Genomic DNA, 17,432 nt, shown 5'->3' with positions numbered 1-17,432 from the left:
TTATGTTAGGGGGCTGAAGAAGCACAAGTTCCCATTTGGTTAACCTGGACGCTGTGATGTGTTTTGTGGTGGAACCGTTTAGTAAAGCAGCAACTGCGTGCGGGACATTCATGTAGAGTGTGTGCTAGAACTATATCTTAGTCTTGTCAACAAGTGTAGCTGCTGCAGCCACCACGCACACAAGTATTGTGGCAGCCCCCTAGCTACTGTATCCAGCTGTGTGCTGTAATATCCCACTGGGCAGTGACAGTCCCCATTTTTCTGAGTTAGTACTCCAGCAGCACAGCCGTCGAGCTCTGTACAAAAGAGAATAAATGGTTTAGTGTAACATGGGAAGCCTAGGGCTGGGGTGGCAGTGAGGGCTTCCTTCTACTGATGAAACACTAGTAGTGTGGTGCCATCATGGATGACCGGATCAGGCTTTTTATGGATACCAGTTCCTGGAGAGGTAGTGCTATAGCAGCATATCCTGGTATCCAGTGTCTACAGAAAGAGGTCATCCCTAGAAAGGTGTGTATTTGCTTTTGGGTTACTGGCAGCGGCATATTCTGTATGGCCTGGATGCGTGATGGTAGGAGAAGGCGCTGTCCTTGGGAGAGGCAGTGACCTAGGTACTGCACTTTCTGCTATGGCAGCTGCTGTTTGGCTTTGTTGGCCTTCAACCCAACTAAGGCGAGGAAAGTCAACAGGGACACTGAGTCTTCCCACGATTCCTCCTCTGTCTGTGAACACAATAACAAATCATCAACATATTGAATAAGCACTAAGTTATGTGTTGAGTACCAATTCTGCAATTTATCTTGGAGGGCTTGGCTAAAATAAGTAGGAGCATCCCGTTGCCCCTGGGGCATACGTGTCCAGGTATGCTGTTGACCCTTGAATGTAAACGCAAACAGGTACTGACAGCCTGTATGTAATGGAATGGAGAAAAAAGCTGAGCATAGGTCAGTAACTGTGAAAAACAATGCATCCGGCGGGACCTGCGTAAGTATTGTAGCGGGGTTGGGCACCACAGGGTGGCAAGCTTGTATGACTGCACTCAGTGCGCGCAAGTCCTGCACGATACGGTAAGTTTGCACAGGGCCCGGTTTACGAACTGGAAAGATCGGAGAATTTGCAGCACTGATGCATTTGCGCAAGACCCCCTGGTGCAGAAGTGAGTGGATGGATGGGTGCGCCCCTTCCTCCACTCCCGGTTTCAGCGGGTACTGCGTGATGCATGGTGGGGACTTGCCTGCTTGCAGCTTACTTGAAGTAAGCCTACCTCATCCTTATACTGTGCCCATAAGGAGCTGGGAACTGCTTGCAGTATGTCTTCACAGATATGGGGGTTGGTTTGCTCAAGGTGCAATGACAGGAGTGGGACTGGTGTGTCTACCAGCGCTTGTGCATTGCTTTCTAGTGATTTGGGAATGTCTAAGTAAATACCATCCGCAGTGCAGTAAATGGTGCCTTTGAGTTTACATAGTAGGTCACGGCTAAGCAAGTTTGCTGGTGCGTTGGATGCTAGTAAGAAAGCGTGTGTATCATTCAATGGTCCCATCTGTATATTACTATCAGCTAGTATTGGTAAGTGCTGTAATTGTCCTGAGACTCCGACCGCTGGGACCGTGTGCCCTGAAAGCGTCTGTGAAGGTAGTGCAGTGGTAAGTAGTGACTTAGCCGCTCCAGTGTCTAGTAAAAAAGAAACAGGTTCATTATTTCCATGCACAGTAACCGTGGGTTCCTCAATGTGTTGGCATTGCACGCTGCATAATGAAGACACTGGATGGATTAAACATCAGTATGATTGCTGCTGCCAGCGTGACAACTGATTGTGGGGACCATTGTGTGTGGAATGAGTGCCCATCTGGGGTCCTTGATTATAATGTTGGTGGTAGGGGGGTTGTGTAGGGCCGCTGGGTGTTCCCGCATTTCCATGTGGGTACATCCTGTTCTGAGAAGATACTTGACTTCTGCAATATCTAGCTCTATGGCCATACTTACCACATATGAAGCATGCCATTGGGTCTGGGTGTCTAGGATCTTGGTATGTTGGTCCTGTGTTTCTATTTGTGGTGTACTTACCTCCTTGTTGTCCCTGCCACAAATTTCTCTTTTGCTGGCTATGCCTTGGCTGTCTGGGGTCCCAAAGGTTTTGCACAGGTGGTCCCTGACTGTTTTGGACTCCCTGGGGATTTGTTATATTTGTCTGTTGCTGGGGTTGTGTAGGAGCAATCTGATCTCCAATGAGAACAGGAGTGTGTTTTACAAGAATAAGGTCATGAGCTCTTGCTTCACCCCCCCTACAGTGTTTATTAGGGCGTCTCTCCATGCTAGTTTAGTAGTTGAGTGCAGACATTACTGCAGGCTTTAGACCTTCCACAAAACATGGAACTAGCATGGAACTAGCCTCATTTGGTTTAACTATCACTTCTCCAGCAGTAAATTTGGGCACCATTAAATTAAATCTATCAAAATACTCATCCACTGTTTCATTATCTGCCTGTTTGATCTTAAACAAACCATCCCATTTGAGGACTGGTGGGCATAGGTCACGCAGTTTAGCATTAAGTGCATCTATCTTTCCTTTAGTTGGGTCACCATAATCAATTGCAGAGAGATCAATACTGGTTGTGAGGGATTCTGCTAAATCTTCAGGTAAACAAGTATATAATATCTTTAGACTATCAAATAACATAATAATACAGCGGCATCAGTTAGGATGAGGCAATTTCCCTTTATCTCAATGGTATACGCATACTATGCAGTACTATCAGTGCCTTGATAAACAGTGCAGAGAGAGACGAGAGAATAAAATCATGTAAAAGACATAACAGTACCGTAATGTGTTACTTATGCATGAATATGGATCGCAAGAACTCACCAACTGTTCCGAGTTCATTATAACCAGCGTCCCAGCAGCCACAGAATACTTTGACCAGAGGCAGCAGAGTAAGGGTACAGGTATTCTATATATATAAAAAAGGTATAGTTACCTCTGAGAGCAGCCGGCTGATGTCCCCTTTGTCTGTTGCACCTGGGAAAGGTGGTCTGCCGTAGAAGCAGGTCGAAGTTAATCGGACGTTGCCCCCAAATGATGTCGATTTATCATAAAAAGAATTGGGAAGTCTCCGTTGCGATGATATTCAGCATATAGAATTTATTATCAAATAAGAGGCCACGCCTATAATTCTGCGTAGAGAAACGTGACCCAAGACAGACTTCATCAATGATACCTGTGCCTTCAGGGCATTTCAGGCTTACAAATATATAGTACCTGATTATACAATAATTCATAACTGATTAATCATTTGGGCATACATCTAGATATCATGGGGAACATGGATTGATTGACGGGGAATAACCGGAAGTGCCAAATATGGTCAGCTGAGCTAATTGCCCGGCCGATCTTCTCCTGAAGATGGCAGACTGGCTCCATGAGTCTTGGATCTCCCATTCACATCAATTGGGCTTCTCAGTAGGCCTTGTCAGCATAAAGGTCATTCTTGTTCACAATTGCATGTTGTTTGTCCAAAGCAAAGATCCATCAGATATTCATTATCATGTCCTCTTTCTCCTGACATAAAACCCTCATAAAATGTCATTAAGTTCTGGATATCTAAATACAAGGGTCTCTATTGTTAGATACGAAGTCTCTGTCAGGTGATATAACATTTCCCCTTCTGTATATGGAACATATGGTGTAACTAGATCAGACTTCTGTCATTCTCACCAGTAATAATGTTACTTATACATTTCCCCTTCTGTATATGTAACGTATGGTGTAACTAGAACTGACTTCTGTCATTCTCACCAGTAATAATGTTACTTATACATTTCCCCTTCTGTATATGTAACGTATGGTGTAACTAGATCTGACTACTGTCATTCTCTATGGTAATAATGTTACTTATACATTTTCCCTTCTGTATATGTAACGTATGGTGTAACTAGATCTGACTCCTGTTATTCTCACCAGTAATGTTACTTATACATTTCCCCTTCTGTATATGGAACGTATGGTGTAACTAGATCTGACTCATGTCATTCTCACCGATAATGTTACTTATACATATCCCCTTCTGTGTATGGAATGTATGGTGTAACTAGATCTGACTCCTGTCATTCTCACCAATAATAATCTTACTTATACATTTCCCCTTCTGTATATGGAACGTATAGTGTAACTAGATCTGACTCCTGTCATTCTCACCAGTAATAATGTTACTTATACATTTCCCCTTCTGTATATAGAACGTATGGTGTAACTAGATCTGACTCCCGTCATTCTCACCAGTAATAATGTTAATTATACATTTCCCCTTCTGTATATGGAACGTATGGTGTAACTAGATCTGACTCCTGTCATTCTCACCAGTAATAATGCTACTTATACATTTCCCCTTCTGTATATGTAACATATGGTGTAACTAGATCTGACACCTGTAACTCTCACCAGTAATAATGTTACTTATACATTTCCCCTTCTGTATATGTAACGTATGGTGTAACTAGATCTGACTCCTGTCATTCTCTATGGTAATAATGTTACTTATACATTTCCCCTTCTGTATATGGAACATATGGTGTAACTAGATCTGACTCCTGTTGTTCTCACCGGTAATAATATTACTTATACATTTCCCCAACTGTATATGTAACATATGGTGTAACTAGATCTGACTCCTGTCATTCTCACCAGTAATGTTACTTATACATTTCCCCTTCTGTATATGTAACGTATGTTATAACTAGATCTGACTCCTGTCATTCTCACCAGTAATAATGATACTTATACATTTCCCCTTCTGTATATGTAACATATGGTGTAACTAGATCTGACTCCTGTCATTCTCACCAGTAATAATGTTACTTATACATTTCCCCTTCTGTATATGGAACGTATGGTGTAATTAGATCTGACTTCTGTCATTCTCACTGGTAATAATGTTACTTATACATATCCCCTTCTGTGTATGTGACGTATGGTGTAACTAGATCTGACTCCTGTCATTCTCATCAGTGATAATGTTACTTATATAATTCCCCTTCTGTATATGTAACATATGGTGTAACTAGATCTGACTCCTGTCATTCTCACCGGTAATAATGTTACTTATACATTTCCCCTTCTGTATATGTAACGTATGGTGTAACTAGATCTGACTTCTGTCATTCTCACCAGTAATAATGTTACTTATACATTTCCCCTTCTGTATATATAACGTATGGTGTAACTAGATCTGACTTCTGTCATTCTCACCAGTAATAATGTTACTTATACATTTCCCCTTCTGTATATGTAACGTATGGTGTAACTAGATCTGACTTCTGTCATTCTCACCAGTAATAATGTTACTTATACATTTCCCCTTCTGTATATGTAATGTATGGTGTAACTAGATCTGACTCCTGTCATTTTCACCAGGAATATTGTTACTTATACATTTCCCCTTCTCTATATGTAACATATGGTGTAACTAGATCTGACTCCTGTCATTCTCACCAGTAATAATGTTACTTATACATTTCCCCTTCTGTATATGTAACGTATGGTGTAACTAGATCTGACTTCTGTCATTCTCACCAGTAATAATGTTACTTATACATTTCCCCTTCTGTATATGTAACGTATGGTGTAACTAGATCTGACTTCTGTCATTCTCACCAGTAATAATGTTACTTATACATTTCCCCTTCTGTATATGTAACGTATGGTGTAACTAGATCTGACTTCTGTCATTCTCACCAGTAATAATGTTACTTATACATTTCCCCTTCTGTATATGTAACGTATGGTGTAACTAGATCTGACTCCTGTCATTCTCACCAGTAATAATGTTACTTATACATTTCCCCTTCTGTATATGTAACGTATGGTGTAACTAGATCTGACTCCTGTCATTCTCACCAGTAATGTTACTTATACATTTCCCCTTCTGTATATGTAACGTATGTTATAACTAGATATGACTCGTCATTCTCATCAGTGATAATGTTACTTATACATTTCCCCTTCTGTATATGTAACGTATGGTGTAACTAGATCTGACTCCTGTCATTCTCACCGGTAATAATGTTACTTATACATTTCCCCTTCTGTATATGTAATGTATGGTGTAACTAGATCTGACTCCTGTCATTTTCACCAGGAATATTGTTACTTATACATTTCCCCTTCTGTATATGGAACGTATGGTGTAATTAGATCTGACTCCTGTCATTCTCACCAGTAATAATGTTACTTATACATTTCCCCTTCTGTATATGGAACGTATGGTGTAACTAGATCTGACTCCTGTCATTCTCACCAATAATAATGTTACTTATACATTTCCCCTTCTGTATATGTAACGCATGGTGTAACTTGATCTGACTCCTGTCATTCTCACCAGTAATAATGTTACTTATACATTTCCCCTTCTGTATATGTAATGTATGGTGTAACTAGTTCTGACTCCTGTCATTCTCACCAGTAATAATGATACTTATACATTTCCCCTTCTGTATATGTAACGTATGGTGTAACTAGATCTGACTCCTGTCATTCTCACCAGTAATAATGTTACTTATACATTTCCCCTTCTGTATATGGAACGTATGGTGTAACTAGATCTGACTTCTGTCATTCTCACTGGTAATAATGTTACTTATACATATCCCCTTCTGTGTATGTGACGTATGGTGTAACTAGATCTGACTCCTGTCATTCTCACCAGTAATAATGTTACTTATACATTTCCCCTTCTGTATATGTAACGTATGGTGTAACTAGATCTGACTCCTGTCATTCTCACCAGTAATGTTACTTATACATTTCCCCTTCTGTATATGTAACGTATGTTATAACTAGATATGACTCGTCATTCTCATCAGTGATAATGTTACTTATACATTTCCCCTTCTGTATATGTAACGTATGGTGTAACTAGATCTGACTCCTGTCATTCTCACCGGTAATAATGTTACTTATACATTTCCCCTTCTGTATATGGAACGTATGGTGTAATTAGATCTGACTCCTGTCATTCTCACCAGTAATAATGTTACTTATACATTTCCCCTTCTGTACATGGAACGTATGGTGTAACTAGATCTGACTCCTGTCATTCTCACCAATAATAATGTTACTTATACATTTCCCCTTCTGTATATGTAACGCATGGTGTAACTTGATCTGACTCCTGTCATTCTCACCAGTAATAATGTTACTTATACATTTCCCCTTCTGTATATAGAACGTATGGTGTAACTAGATCTGACTCCTGTCATTCTCACCAGTAATAATGTTAATTATACATTTCTTCTTCTGTATATGTAACGTCTGGTGTAACTAGATCTGACTTCTGTCATTCTCACCAGTAATAATGTTACTTATACATTTCCCCTTCTGTATATGTAACGTATGGTGTAACTAGATCTGACTCCCGTCATTCTCACCAGTAATAATGTTAATTAGACATTTCTCCTTCTGTATATGGAACGTATGGTGTAACTAGATCTGACTCCTGTCATTATCACCAGTAATAATGTTACTTATACATTTCCCATTCTGCATATGGAACGTATGGTGTAACTAGATCTGACTCCTGTCATTTGCACCAGTAAATGTTAATTATACATTTCCCCTTCTGTATATGGAACGTATGGTGTAACTAGATCTGACTTCTGTCATTCTCACCAGTAATAATGTTAATTATACATTTCCCCTTCTGTATATGGAACGTATGGTGTAAGTAGATCTGACTCCTGTAATTCTTACCAGTAATAATGTTACTTATACATTTTCCCTTCTGTATATGTAACGTATGGTGTAACTAGATCTGACTTCTGTCATTCTCACTGGTAATAATGTTACTTATACATTTCCCCTTCTGTATATGTAACGTATGGTGTAACTAGATCTGACTCCTGTCATTCTCACCAGTAATAATGTTACTTATACATTTCCCCTTCTGTATATGTAATGTATGGTGTAACTAGATCTGACTCCGGTCATTCTCACCAGTAATGTTACTTATACATTTCCCCTTCTGTATATGTAACATATGTTATAACTTGATCTGACTCATCATTCTCATCAGTGATAATGCTACTTATACAATTCCCCTTCTGTATATGTAAAGTATGGTGTAATTAGATCTGACTACTGTCATTTTCACCAGGAATATTGTTACTTATACAGTTCCCCTTCTGTATATGGAAAGTATGGTGTAATTAGATCTGACTTCTGTCATTCTCACTGGTAATAATGTTACTTATACATATCCCCTTCTGTGTATGTGACGTATGGTGTAACTAGATCTGACTCCTGTCACTCTCACCAGTAATAATGTTACTTAAACATTTCCCCATTCTGTATATGTAACGCATGGTGTAACTAGATCTGACTCCTATCATTCTCACCAGTAATAATGATACTTATACATTTCCCCTTCTGTACATGTAAAGTATGGTGTAACTAGATCTGACTCCTGTCATTCTCACCAGTAATAATGTTACTTATACATTTCCCTTCTGTATATGTGACGTATGGTGTAACTAGATCTGACTCCTGTCACTCTCACCAGTAATAATGTTACTTATACATTTCCCCTTCTGTATATGTAACGTATGGTGTAACTAGATCTGACTCCTGTCAGTCTCACCAGTAATAATGTTACTTATACATCACTTTCCTCCCAATAGCACTCACAGAACTTTACATTTACATTTACACAGAGCACAAGATACACAATAAGTAGAACAGAATAAAGACCTCAGCATGTGGGATGTATATTTAGGAAGTGAAGGAACATTAATGAAACATGTGAGTAACAGTCATCAGTCTGTTTGTGGTCTCCAGGGTGGAGGTCTCTTGGACTGTGCGAGGCAGCAGGTTCCATGGTCAGGGCTGCATAGCTAACAGATCAACCACAAATGAACTATGGCAGATTCTTGGTACTGCTGGTAACAGTCTGAGGGGGAGAGGTAAAGCATTCCAGAGAAAGGGAGCAGCACGTGAAAAATCTTGGATAGGAGTGGGAGGAAGTAATCAGAAGACAGGAGAGTCGGCGTGCATTAGCATATGGACCTGTTTCGCTAGGATTGAGTCACGGCCAACTGGCATCACCCACACCTGGAGCTCAGCTAGACATTTAGTATTGGTATTGTTTTCAGTACCTGGAGCAAAGACAGGTTATCTGCATAGTAGAGGTAAAGGAGGACATGACGTCTTATTATTTCACCCAGTAGCAGCATGTATATTGTAAAAAAAAACAACACAGGACATAGGATAAAACCTGAAGGAACAATGCAGGCAAATGGTGAAGATGAGTATACTCCAGAAGATTAAAATGGTTCCCCACCTGTGTGATGTCTACTGTGTCCAACAAGAGGTGATTTATTAATCACTCAGAGCATGCAAATGGCTGCAAACGTCTGTGAGTTCTCTCATGTTGAACAAGATGTGATTTCTGTATAAAACTTTTCCCACACTCAGAACATGAAAATGGCTTCTCACCTGTGTGACGTCTCTCATGTGTAACAAGATGTGATTTCCGTATAAACCCTTTCCCACACTCAGGACATGAAAATAGCCTCTCACCTGTGTGACTTCTCTCATGTGTAACAAGATGTGACTTGTGTGAAAAACCTTTTCCACACTCAGAACAAGAAAATGGCTTCTCTCCAGTGTGACTTCTCTCATGTGTAACAAGTTGTGACTTTTGTGAAAAACCTTTTCCACACTCAGAACAAGAAAATGGCTTCTCTCCAGTGTGACTTCTCTCATGTTGAACAAGATTCGATTTCAGTGAAAAACATTTCCCACACTCAGAACATGTAAATGGCTTCAGTCCGGTGTGACTTTTCTCATGTATAACAAGATATGACTTGTGTGAAAAACCTTTTCCACACTCAAAACAAGAAAATGGCTTCTCTCCAGTGTGACTTCTCTCATGTTGAACAAGATTCGATTTCAGTGAAAAACATTTCCCACACTCAGAACATGGAAATGGCTTCTCTCCGGTGTGACTTCTCTCATGTATAACAAGAGTTGATTTCTGTGCAAAACATTTCCCACACTCAGAACATGAAAATGGCCCCTCTCCGGTGTGATTTCTCTCGTGTAACAAGACATGATTTGTGTGAAAATAGTTTTCCACACTCAGAACATGAAAATGGCTTCTCTCCGGTGTGACTTCTCTCATGTTGAACAAGATTCGATTTCAGTGAAAAACATTTCCCACACTCAGAACATGTAAATGGCTTCACTCCAGTGTGACTTCTCTCATGTATAACAAGATATGACTTGTGTGAAAAACCTTTTCCACACTCAGAACAAGAAAATGGCTTCTCTCCGGTGTGACTTCTCTCATGTATAACAAGAAATGATTTCTGTGTAAAACATTTCCCACACTCAGAACATGTAAATGGCTTCTCTCCGGTGTGACTTCTCTCATGTCTAATAAGAGTTGATTTCACTGTAAAACATTTCCCACACTCAGCACATGATAATGGCTTCTCTCCGGTGTGACTTCTCTCATGTCTGATAAGAGTTGATTTCAGTGCAAAACATTTCCCACACTCTGAACATGAAAATGGCTTCTCTCCGGTGTGACTTCTCTCATGTTGAACAAGATGTAATTTCCGTGTAAAACATTTCCCACACTCAGAACATGTAAATGGACTCTCACCTATGTGAGTTTTCTGATGTATGACAAAATATGATTTGGATGTAAAACATTTCCCACACTCAGAACATGAAAATAGCTTCTCTCCGGTGTGACTTCTCTCATGTATAACAAGAAATGATTTCCGTGCAAAACATTTCCCACACTCAGAACATGGAAATGGTCTCTCACCTGCCTTAGATGGCTGATGTGCAATAAGCTTTGTGTTCTGTGTAAAACAAGGTGCATCTATAGAACAGGAAAACACTGTATCTACTGTCAGAGCTGTAACAGATGCACCAATATCAGAGTGATCAGGAGAACATTTCCCAGGATCAGAGGGATCAGCTGATAGAGCTGGATGTATAATTGGGGTAATGAGATTAGTTCCTGGAGAATCCTGTCTACTGTCATCTGTTATTTCACATTCCGGGGATGATATTAGATGTACTTCTGAGATATTCCTGCTTGTGTGTCCATCTGCTGGAAATAAAATACATTTTGGAAATGTGAATTTTCATAAAACAATTAAAATCTGGTAAAGATCATGATCAAAACTGGAAAATTACTATAAAATGAGTAGACAAGACCCAGGGTGTTACATGGTACAATATATAATTCTGTAACAGACATTGTATCCAGTACTGTATTTCTGGCATTGCTTTTATGTTTTCTTGAAAATAATACTAGGAAGCTTGGACAGGAGTGTTACTAACACTGAGAGAACATGTGGTATTACTAGAGGTGACATGGGCTATGCAGTAATATAACATCACCTGTGCATACATTTAGGTAACACTGAGAGATCATGTGGGATTACTAGAGGTGACATGGGCTGTGCAGTAATATAACATCGCCTGTGCATACATTTAGGTAACACTGAGATCATGTGGGATTACTAGAGGTGATATGGGCTGTGCAGTAATATAACATCGCCTGTGCATACATTTAGGTAACACTGAGATCATGTGGGATTACTAGAGATGACATGGGCTGTGCAGTAATATAACATCGCCTGTGCATACATTTAGGTAACACTGAGAGATCATGTGGGATTACTAGAGGTGACATGGGCTGTGCAGTAATATAACATCGCCTGTGCATACATTTAGGTAACACTGAGATCATGTGGGATTACTAGAGGTGACATGGGCTGTGCAGTAATATAACATCGCCTGTGCATACATTTAGGTAACACTGAGATCATGTGGGATTACTAGAGGTGACATGGGCTGTGCAGTAATATAACATCGCCTGTGCATACATTTAGGTAACACTGAGACCATGTGGGATTACTAGAGGTGACATGGGCTGTGCAGTAATATAACATTGCCTGTGCATACATTTAGGTAACACTGAGAACATGTGGGATTACTAGAGGTGACATGGGCTGTGCAGTAATATAACATCGCCTGTGCATACATTTAGGTAACACTGAGATCATGTGGGATTACTAGAGGTGACATGGGCTGTGCAGTAATATAACATCGCCTGTGCATACATTTAGGTAACACTGAGACCATGTGGGATTACTAGAGGTGACATGGGCTGTGCAGTAATATAACATCGCCTGTGCATACATTTAGGTAACACTGAGAACATGTGGGATTACTAGAGGTGACATGGGCTGTGCAGTAATATAACATCACCTGTGCATACATTTAGGTAACACCGAGATCATGTGGGATTACTAGAGGTGACATGGGCTGTGCAGTAATATAACATCGCCTGTGCATACATTTAGGTAACACTGAGATCATGTGGGATTACTAGAGGTGACATGGGCTGTGCAGTAATATAATATCGCCTGTGCATACATTTAGATAACACTGAGATCATGTGGGATTACTAGAGGTGACATGGGCTGTGCAGTAATATAACATCGCCTGTGCATACATTTAGGTAACACAGAGATCATGTGGGATTACTAGAGGTGACATGGGCTGTGCAGTAATATAACATCGCCTGGGCATACATTTAGGTAACACTGAGAGATCATGTGGGATTACTAGAGGTGACATGGGCTGTGCAGTAATATAACATCACCTGTGCATACATTTAGGTAACACTGAGAGATCATGTGGGATTACTAGAGGTGACATGGGCTGTGCAGTAATATAACATCACCTGTGCATACATTTAGATAACACTGAGAGATCATGTGGGATTACTAGAGATGACATGGGCTGTGCAGTAATATAACATCGCCTGTGCATACATTTAGGTAACACTGAGATCATGTGGGATTACTAGAGGTGACATGGGCTGTGCAGTAATATAATATCGCCTGTGCATACATTTAAATAACACTGAGATCATGTGGGATTACTAGAGGTGACATGGGCTGTGCAGTAATATAACATCGCCTGTGCATACATTTAGGTAACACAGAGATCATGTGGGATTACTAGAGGTGACATGGGCTGTGCAGTAATATAACATCGCCTGGGCATACATTTAGGTAACACTGAGAGATCATGTGGGATTACTAGAGGTGACATGGGCTGTGCAGTAATATAACATCACCTGTGCATACATTTAGGTAACACTGAGAGATCATGTGGGATTACTAGAGGTGACATGGGCTGTGCAGTAATATAACATCACCTGTGCATACATTTAGGTAACACTGAGAGATCATGTGGTATTACTAGAGGTGACATGGGCTGTGTAGTAATATAACATCGCCTGTGCATACATTTAGGTAACACAGAGATCATGTGGGATTACTAGAGGTGACATGGGCTGTGCAGTAATATAACATCGCCTGTGCATACATTTAGGTAACACTGAGACCATGTGGGATTACTAGAGGTGACATGGGCTGTGCAGTAATATAACATTGCCTGTGCATACATTTAGGTAACACTGAGAACATGTGGGATTACTAGAGGTGACATGGGCTGTGCAGTAATATAACATCGCCTGTGCATACATTTAGGTAACACTGAGAACATGTGGGATTACTAGAGGTGACATGGGCTGTGCAGTAATATAACATCGCCTGTGCATACATTTAGGTAACACTGAGACCATGTGGGATTACTAGAGGTGACATGGGCTGTGCAGTAATATAACATCGCCTGTGCATACATTTAGGTAACACTGAGAACATGTGGGATTACTAGAGGTGACATGGGCTGTGCAGTAATATAACATCACCTGTGCATACATTTAGGTAACACCGAGATCATGTGGGATTACTAGAGGTGACATGGGCTGTGCAGTAATATAACATCGCCTGTGCATACATTTAGGTAACACTGAGATCATGTGGGATTACTAGAGGTGACATGGGCTGTGCAGTAATATAATATCGCCTGTGCATACATTTAGATAACACTGAGATCATGTGGGATTACTAGAGGTGACATGGGCTGTGCAGTAATATAACATCGCCTGTGCATACATTTAGGTAACACTGAGAGATCATGTGGGATTACTAGAGGTGACATGGGCTGTGCAGTAATATAACATCACCTGTGCATACATTTAGGTAACACTGATAGATCATGTGGGATTACTAGAGGTGACATGGGCTGTGCAGTAATATAACATCACCTGTGCATACATTTAGATAACACTGAGAGATCATGTGGGATTACTAGAGATGACATGGGCTGTGCAGTAATATAACATCGCCTGTGCATACATTTAGGTAACACTGAGATCATGTGGGATTACTAGAGGTGACATGGGCTGTGCAGTAATATAATATCGCCTGTGCATACATTTAGATAACACTGAGATCATGTGGGATTACTAGAGGTGACATGGGCTGTGCAGTAATATAACATCGCCTGTGCATACATTTAGGTAACACAGAGATCATGTGGGATTACTAGAGGTGACATGGGCTGTGCAGTAATATAACATCGCCTGGGCATACATTTAGGTAACACTGAGAGATCATGTGGGATTACTAGAGGTGACATGGGCTGTGCAGTAATATAACATCACCTGTGCATACATTTAGGTAACACTGAGAGATCATGTGGGATTACTAGAGGTGACATGGGCTGTGCAGTAATATAACATCACCTGTGCATACATTTAGGTAACACTGAGAGATCATGTGGTATTACTAGAGGTGACATGGGCTGTGTAGTAATATAACATCGCCTATGCATACATTTAGGTAACACTGAGAGATCATGTGGGATTACTAGAGGTGACATGGGCTGTGTAGTAATATAACATCGCCTATGCATACATTTAGGTAACACTGAGAGATCATGTGGGATTACTAGAGATAACATGGACTGTGCAGAAATATAACATCGCCTGTGCATACATTTAGGTAACACTGAGCTCATGTGGGATTACTAGAGGTGACATGGGCTGTGCAGTAATTTAACGTCGCCTGTGCATACATTTAGGTAACACAGATCATGTGGGATTACTAGAGGTGACTTGGGCTGTGCAGTAATATAACGTCGCCTGTGCATACATTTAGGTAACACTGAGAGATCATGTGGGATTACTAGAGGTTACTTGGGCTGTGCAGTAATATAACATCGCCTGTGCATACATTTAGGTAACACTGAGATCATGTGGGATTACTAGAGGTGACATGGGCTGTGCAGTAATATAATATCGCCTGTGCATACATTTAGATAACACTGAGATCATGTGGGATTACTAGAGGTGACAGGGGCTGTGCAGTAATATAACATCGCCTGTGCATACATTTAGGTAACACTGAGATCATGTGGGATTACTAGAGGTGACATGGGCTGTGCAGTAATATAACATCGCCTGTGCATACATTTAGGTAACACTGAGAGATCATGTGGGATTACTAGAGGTGACATGGGCTGTGCAGTAATATAACATCACCTGTGCATACATTTAGGTAACACTGAGATCATGTGGGATTACTAGAGGTGACATGGACTGTGCAGTAATATAACATCGCCTGTGCATACATTTAGGTAACACTGAGATCATGTGGGATTACTAGAGGTGACATGGGCTGTGCAGTAATATAACATCGCCTGTGCATACGTTTAGGTAACACTGAGATCATGTGGGATTACTAGAGGTGACATGGGCTGTGCAGTAATATAACATCGCCTGTGCATACATTTAGGTAACACTGAGATCATGTGTGATTACTAGAGGTGACATGGGCTGTGCAGTAATATAACATTGCCTGTGCATACATTTAGGTAACACTGAGAGATCATGTGGGATTACTAGAGGTGACATGGACTGTGCAGTAATATAACATCGCCTGTGCATACATTTAGGTAACACTGAGAGATCATGTGGGATTACTAGAGGTGACATGGGCTGTGCAGTAATATAACATCTCCTGTGCATACATTTAGGTAACACTGAGAGATCATGTGGGATTACTAGAGGTGACATGGGCTGTGCAGTAATATAACATCGCCAGGGCATACATTTAGGTAACACTGAGATCATGTGGGATTACTAGAGGTGACATGGGCTGTGCAGTAATATAACATCTCCTGTGCATACATTTAGATAACACAGAGATCATGTGGTATTACTAGAGGTGACATGGGCTGTGCAGTAATATAACATCGCCTGTGCATACATTTAGGTAACACCGAGATCATGTGGGATTACGAGAGGTGACATGGGCTGTGCAGTAATATAACATCGCCTGTGCATACATTTAGATAACACTGAGAGATTATGTGGGATTACTAGAGGTGACATGGGTTGTGCAGTAATATAACATCGCCTGTGCATACATTTAGATAACACTGAGATCATGTGGGATTACTAGAGGTGACATGGGCTGTGCAGTAATATAACATCTCCTGTGCATACATTTAGGTAACACAGATTATGTGGGATTACTAGAGGTGACATGGGCTGTGCAGTAATATAACATCGCCTGTGCATACATTTAGGTAACACCGAGATCATGTGGGATTACTAGAGGTGACATGGGCTGTGCAGTAATATAACATCGCCTGTGCATACATTTAGATAACACTGAGAGATTATGTGGGATTACTAGAAGTGACATGGGCAGTAATATAACATCACCTGTGCATACATTTAGGTAACACTGAGAGATCATGTGGGATTACTAGAGGTGACATGGGCTGTGCAGTAATATAACATCACCTGTGCATACATTTAGGTAACACTGAGAGATCATGTGGGATTACTAGAGGTGACATGGGCTGTGCAGTAATAGAACATCGCCTGTGCATACATTTAGGTAACACTGAGATCATGTGGGATTACTAGAGGTGACATGGGCTGTGCAGTAATATAACATCGCCTGTGCATACATTTAGATAACACTGAGATCATGTGGGATTACTAGAGGTGACATGGGCTGTGTAGTAATATAACATCGCCTATGCATACATTTAGGTAACACTGAGAGATCATGTGGGATTACTAGAGATGACATGGACTGTGCAGAAATATAACATCGCCTGTGCATACATTTAGGTAACACTGAGCTCATGTGGGATTACTAGAGGTGACATGGGCTGTGCAGTAATTTAACGTCGCCTGTGCATACATTTAGGTAACACAGATCATGTGGGATTACTAGAGGTGACTTGGGCTGTGCAGTAATATAACGTCGCCTGTGCATACATTTAGGTAACACTGAGAGATCATGTGGGATTACTAGAGATGACATGGGCTGTGCAGTAATATAACATCGCCTGTGCATACATTTAGGTAACACTGAGATCGTGTGGGATTACTAGAGGTGACATGGACTGTGCAGTAATATAACATCGCCTGTGCATACATTTAGGTAACACAGAGATCATGTGGGATTACTAGAGGTGACAT

At 40.6% G+C, this 17,432-nt stretch overlaps 1 protein-coding gene and 1 pseudogene across 1 annotated transcript in view; both read right to left on the bottom strand.

Moving 5' to 3' along the window:
- Positions 1 to 17,432, bottom strand: part of LOC134983267 (uncharacterized) — a 569,154-nt gene that overhangs the window by 255,183 nt on the left and 296,539 nt on the right. The window lies entirely within an intron of this gene.
- On the bottom strand, positions 8,734 to 11,267 carry LOC134983297 (gastrula zinc finger protein XlCGF57.1-like; annotated as a pseudogene).

This window comes from Pseudophryne corroboree (assembly GCF_028390025.1).
Source record: "Pseudophryne corroboree isolate aPseCor3 chromosome 3 unlocalized genomic scaffold, aPseCor3.hap2 SUPER_3_unloc_11, whole genome shotgun sequence".
In the NCBI taxonomy this organism is placed as follows: Eukaryota; Metazoa; Chordata; class Amphibia; order Anura; family Myobatrachidae; genus Pseudophryne; species Pseudophryne corroboree.
Note: the sequence above shows the minus strand (reverse complement) of the source record. Positions and strands in the feature narration are given on the sequence as shown.